The sequence below is a fragment of the Camellia sinensis genome, unplaced genomic scaffold, assembly GCF_055761805.1.
Source record: "Camellia sinensis isolate YWXY unplaced genomic scaffold, ASM5576180v1 Unanchor11, whole genome shotgun sequence".
NCBI classification, from domain to species: Eukaryota; Viridiplantae; Streptophyta; class Magnoliopsida; order Ericales; family Theaceae; genus Camellia; species Camellia sinensis.
Genome location: NW_028128989.1, coordinates 868,312 through 874,335, shown reverse-complemented (window position 1 = coordinate 874,335; position 6,024 = coordinate 868,312). Strand labels below are relative to the sequence as shown.

General features: G+C 34.2%; 1 long non-coding RNA gene across 3 annotated transcripts; it reads right to left on the bottom strand.

The window, feature by feature from the left end:
* Nucleotides 1-1,404: 1,404 nt before the first annotated feature.
* Nucleotides 1,405-5,202, bottom strand: LOC145814509 (uncharacterized). 3 transcript variants are annotated; one of them, XR_014357850.1, is made up of 5 exons: nucleotides 5,011-5,202; nucleotides 4,297-4,372; nucleotides 2,939-3,031; nucleotides 2,121-2,682; nucleotides 1,406-2,028 (listed from the first exon to the last, which is right to left on the bottom strand). It is a non-coding gene; the product is annotated as an uncharacterized LOC145814509 (long non-coding RNA). The 3 variants fall into 3 exon arrangements; XR_014357849.1 differs by having other exon boundaries at nucleotides 1,405-2,682; XR_014357851.1 differs by lacking the exon at nucleotides 4,297-4,372 and having other exon boundaries at nucleotides 1,405-2,682.
* Between the last annotated feature and the right edge of the window lie 822 nt (nucleotides 5,203-6,024).

The window sequence follows — 6,024 nt, the reverse complement described above, 5'->3', positions numbered from 1 at the left end:
TTAATGTTGCACGATTTTGGCCCATGAATGTCTATTTTCAAGCTTAAGTGTGAAAAAGTGCAATTTTGAACTTAGTTTTCAAACCAAGAGTCCCGTGCTAGTTCCGTAAGTTTTCACAACTCACAGTGGTCCCTCCTGAGGTGTTAGAAGTGTTCCCAGGCCGTCTCGTGGCTGTTGCACGATTTTGGCCTCTCGTGGCCAATTTTCAAGGTTAAATGTGAAAAAGTGCCCTTTTGGACTTAGCTTTCAAACCGGGAGTCCTGTGCTAGTTCCGTAAGTTTCGACAACTCACATTGGTCCCTCCCGAGATGTTTAAGGTGTTCCTCAGCCCATGTCATGGCTGTTGCACTATTTTGGCATCTGATGGCCTATTTTCAAGCTTAAATGTGAAAAAGTATATTTTTGGACTTAGTTTTCAAACCGGGAGTCCCGTGCTAGTTCCGTAAGTTTCCACAACTCATATTGGTCCCTACCGAAGTGTTTTAGGTGTTCCATAGGCCGTCTCGTGACTGTTGCACGATTTTGACCTCTGGTGGCCTATTTTCAGGCTTAAGTGTGAAAAAGTGCATTTTTTTTACCTTAGTTTTCAAACCGGGAGTCCCGTGCTTGTTCCGTAAGTTTCCACAACTCACATTGGTAATCCAGATAGTAACTTCCATCCATCCAATTTTAGTAACATGAATAGATGCTTGCAAAGTCAATGAAGCATTCCCGGCACAATTTTTGAAGGGCGTATGGTATAAGAGTTTACTGAGGTGGTGAAGGTTTTTTTGACGTGATGAAGCAGTGTTGCTAATTGAGTCTTTTGAAGCTTGTGGCTGCAGTTTTGCTGGGTGTGGCTATGGTCTCTCCTACTTATTTCCATGTTGCTGCTGATTGCTCTTTGTTCTTAGTTGTAATACTTTGTTGTGGAGTGGGATGTTTTCTCTATAATGAGTGAAGAATGTGATGCATTTTTAAGATTTGTTGTTGGCCTCTCTAGTCAGATTGTCTCACTGTGTTACTGTCAAATTGTCAATTTAGGGCATGTTTGATTGGATAGATTAGAGTATGAAATTGGGATTATTAATTTGTAGATCCAATTATCCTATGTTTGTTTTAACATTTTAGTTTAGGATAATTAATCCAATAAATTTATAGGATTATTAGTAATGGGGTAGGGGTGGGATTATTAATCCAATGGATATTAATCTAATTGGATAGTGAATACCACACTAATTTAATAGGATTATTAATACTTCACTATTAGTCTTGTGAATCAAACATGACCTTAGAAGACTACTCAACATATGCACAACATTCATACGAAATAGTTTGCATAAGATTCTTGCCATTTGAGAAAATAACTATAAATTATAACCAAGAAAATAAACAGAACTATGATTTTAGAAGGCAAAAATTCATGATAAATGGATGTAGGCTAAATTGATCAAAATCATAAAATGGGGAAAAAAATGCTTATAGTAGTAACAGAGTTCAAACACCCCATTCAAACAGATTAGTAAGTCAGTTTGCTTGGATTTGCAATAATGCCTTGTCCATCATACAAATTCTAACAGTGATTGTCAAGCTAGAGGACTTCGCATTACTTCACCTCATCCATGTAATCTACTAAAAAATTTGGTGAATCAAGTGAATGATGATATGATTTGACCTAAGTTATTTGTTGGAGGAATTCAAATTCAAATATATTTTAAGTTTCATGATGATGCACATGCACCCGTCCTAAATGACTAAAGCTTAGACTACGGGCTTTCATCTTTAGAATATATCCAAACAGACCATTCTCCTAGAGACTTACTAATTGTTTTTCTTATTCAGAAAGGCCTTTATCCATCTGTTCAAATAGAGCACCCCATCTAGCTTGATGCACATCAACATGCACACTCGTATTGTTAGAGCATCCAGCAGCAGAATTTTTCATAACATATGGATCATTCTTTTTATTACATGAGAATTCCCGTGACATTAGCAAAGGCAATTCTGTATGAATCATAGATTGATCTCTCTTCTTACTGCGTCAAAATGCTGCAAGTACAGAAAGCAGTACATAACCATACATGTATAAAGGAGTTCTAATCAAAGATGAGTAAAATCTTCCCTGATAAGCATTACATTACCAGCAAGATGCCCTTTAGTGTCTTGATGAAGGAGTTCCAACCATTGAGAAGCTACACTAGCGGCTGACAATCAAAGAAACATTCATATCAGAAGGTGTGAAAGCTTAATTTTAATTAACATTATTCATCTAACATATTAATGTTGCTCAACTTTTCACCATGCAAAAGAACATAGCTTCAAATTTCTTTGAACATGTCCTTTAAAGTTTCTATTCAATTTCTTACTATTTTCTAGAATTTCCTGCAGATTGCAAAGTCTGATACACATATAGAACAAGAGCAGAGCAACAGCAGCCATAGCAGCAGCCAAATCTAAGCAAATCTAAAACATACAAATAAAATCAGTTACAGTAGCCAGATAAAAAGAGCATTGCCCACACATACCAGCAGCAACTCATAGCAGTAGAAAGAGGATATCAAAAAAGAAAAAAAAAAAAACAGCAACAACAGATTCCAACAGGGCCAAAACATTGCTAACAGATTCCAACATCAACCAGCAAGAACTAAGCATGGCTGAGTAGCCAAGAAGCAAAACACCCATCAGCCAAGAAGCAAAAACACCCTACAAACAAAACACCCACATCAAAACACCCATCAACACACCAGAGACCATCGCACAATACATTTCGGCCAATCGGCCAACTATTTGCTCGCAAAGAGAAAATTACACAAAATCTTTTCAATCTCTTAAGGAAAATAAAATTAAATTAAATTAAAAAAACCAAGATATTTGGACCTCATTCAAATTAAACCTCTTTTTTTTTTTTTATATATACAAAACAAAAACATCTCAATTAGGATAAAAAACATGTGCCAACCTCCCAATGCAAATGCTGACTCTCTCACTAGTGCTTGTGGGATTGAAGCATCTCAATTAGTTGTTGGACAACACCTTTTTGAACAATGTGCACCTGCACAAATCATATATAAAACTATAAGAGTGTATAACAGTGGATGGGATGTGTTCAAAAAATTTAAAATTAATTTTAACTATTTCGTTCCACTTTATAGTCTTTATGGCAGCAAATTGCCCAAGTAGCAAAGTTGCTTGTCTTTGACTCTCTAACCAGCAAGAACTGTAATTGAAATCAAAATATTATTAAAATACAAAAATTGAAGGAAAAGTAGGAGAGGGGCAGCAAGCTCCAAATTATTTAGAGGCCTAGTTCCTACAATATGAATTTGTTGATTTGCTTGCAGCCAACTAAGGATTGTGTAGCCAAAACACTAAAAATAATATCATAGCAGAAAATTTATGGGCCATTGAATGAGTTATCTTTTATTTTATTTTCTTTCTCTTACTAGTTTCTTTGGCTGCTTGTTCTTTCTCTATGAACACCAAACTAGTTTCAAATTTTTAGTTTCACCAAACCATTCAAGGTACACCTAGTTTTTTCACCAAACTAGTGTGTAGTTATTTGGAAAACATATTCTAAAAAAACCAAATAGTGTTTTAGTATAATAAAATGGACCATCTATAAAAATCCAGTAGCTATTCCCACTATAAAAATGCGAGGAAAACAAAGTTCCCAAACTGACTTCTTTTACTTTTCTTCTCTGTGACTTCTTAGCATCACAAGTAATAACATTTAAAGTTTTTAGCAATAACATTTTCAGATATATCATCTTAAAGTGACAAGTAAACTTTCTTCAACAATTCTAAATATAAGAGGTTACCACATTATGTCATGGTTAAACCTCAACACACAATCAGAAATTAAGAGGGGGGGGGGGGGGGGGGGTGGTTGTAAACACAATAATAGCAATGAAAAAGGCATCATTTAATAAGGGAAGAGATTAAAAAAGAGACATGCTATCACTAAGTCGTGGACACTACATTTAGAACATCAACAAATTAAGCTTCTTCTTCTTCTTCAATTATATTATTATATATTATATAAATATAAAATGAATGAAATCTAAATTTTGGATTTTAACAGTTTGATTGGTTTAATCATACAAACCAATCCAACAAAAATCCTATTACTAATATCGAATAGATGATTTGCATTTCCCCAATATAACGAACCGGAAAAAGGGAAGTCCTCTTGGTTTTTTGTTTTGCTTTTTTTTTTTTTTTATTTTTTTATTTTTTTAATTTTTAATTATGATACAAATCAACTAAATTTATCAATCATTGAATAAAAATGATGATGAATTAGGCAAAATAATGTACCTCTGGAACATGGAAGAAAACCACCCTTTCTTCTTTGTACCTCTATTCTTTTTTGTTATCTTTTTCTTTGGCTCTTCTTTGGAAATCATGTTAACAATAGTATCAAAGTCAAAAGGAGCAAAATATTAAAGGGAAAAAAAAATGCACCCAAATGTTGATTGTTGACAAGTAACCAGATGTTGTTTACGATACTTGTCTTAAGGAGAAAATAAATAATACATTTTCCAGTATTTCTAACAAATATACAAAATCTAACTCTATCAAGGAATATGTAAAAGTTTATGTTCCTTTTCTCTGGTAAATATGCATCTAAAGGGAGAAGCTAATTCTCTCTTCCTTTTTTCTTCTTTCTCTTCTTCTTCTTTTTTAAAAAAACAAAAAATAAACTAGAGGAAGAAGTTAGGGATGTTTGCACTATAAAATTGATTAGGGAAAATCTGCACATAAACAACTAAACCTAATGATTTAGCTCCTAAATATATTGACATTGCACAAACCACGGAATCTAAAAGCTAGCTATATTTCACAATCGTAATTCTGTCACGATCTAGATCACCGATTTTGACTCTGAAATGGGCTACACGTAGTCGTCACAAGCCAAAATGATAGTCAAAGATTTAGTAAATCTCGCTTCAAACGAATCGCAAAGTGTCGTAGATCACAAAAACAAAGACAACAGAAACTGAAAATGGATCAAGAAATTGAGAAATTCACCTTCAATGGGTGGGAAATCCTTGCACAAATCGCTGGCCACGGAGCGAATTTCAGTCGTGAGGCAAGAAACATCGTCGGAGAGGGGAGTGAAGGGTTACTTGTCGTAATAAGAAGCGAGAAAAGCCCTAGTTATCGAAACCAGACCGTCCATGGAAGCCATTGAAGAGACGACTATGAAGAGATCGCTCGAACTGTGAAGAAGAAGAACTGAGTGCTGTCGATCGATCTCTCGAACTGTGAAGAAGAAGAACCGATTTCGGTCTATCTGCTTCTATAGCTGCCAATACATTTTTATTTCCCTCTAAAATATTTTTAGCAACTACACCATTTATTGGTGACAAAAATAATTTTGTCACTAAATAATATTAAAATATTAAAAATTAATTGTGACAAAAATATATTTTTCATTAATAATTTTATAATTGGTGACCAATTTTTTCGTCACCAAAAATTTCAATTTTGGTGCCCTCCGAAAAAATTAGTGGGAAAAATCTTCACTAACAAAAAATATATAAATAGCGACAACAAATAATTTCGTCACTTAATTTTTTTTATTATGATTTAGATTGGTGACAAAATTTTATTTTTGTCTTTAAAAATTGTACATTTGAGAGGAAACATTATTTTCGTCAATAAAAGATACGTATTTCGTGACAAAATTTATTTTCGTCATTAGTTTTCGTCTTTAAAAACTATTTTTAATGTAGTGCCAAATGCATGAGAAATGGTAAGTAAACATCGTAATTACATATCTGCCATCATACAGGAGAATCCGAATAAGTGTCCGAGTGTTCGAACCCTAACGCATAAGAAATGGTAAGTAAACACTGTAATTACATATCTGCCATCATGCAAGAGGGTCCGAATAAATATCCGAGTGTTCGATCCCTAATCCATGAGAAATGGTAAGTAAATACCGTAATTACATATCTGCCATCATGCAAGAGGGTCCGAATAAATGTCCGAGTGTTCGAACCCTAATGCATGAGAAATGCTAAGTCAACACCGTAATTA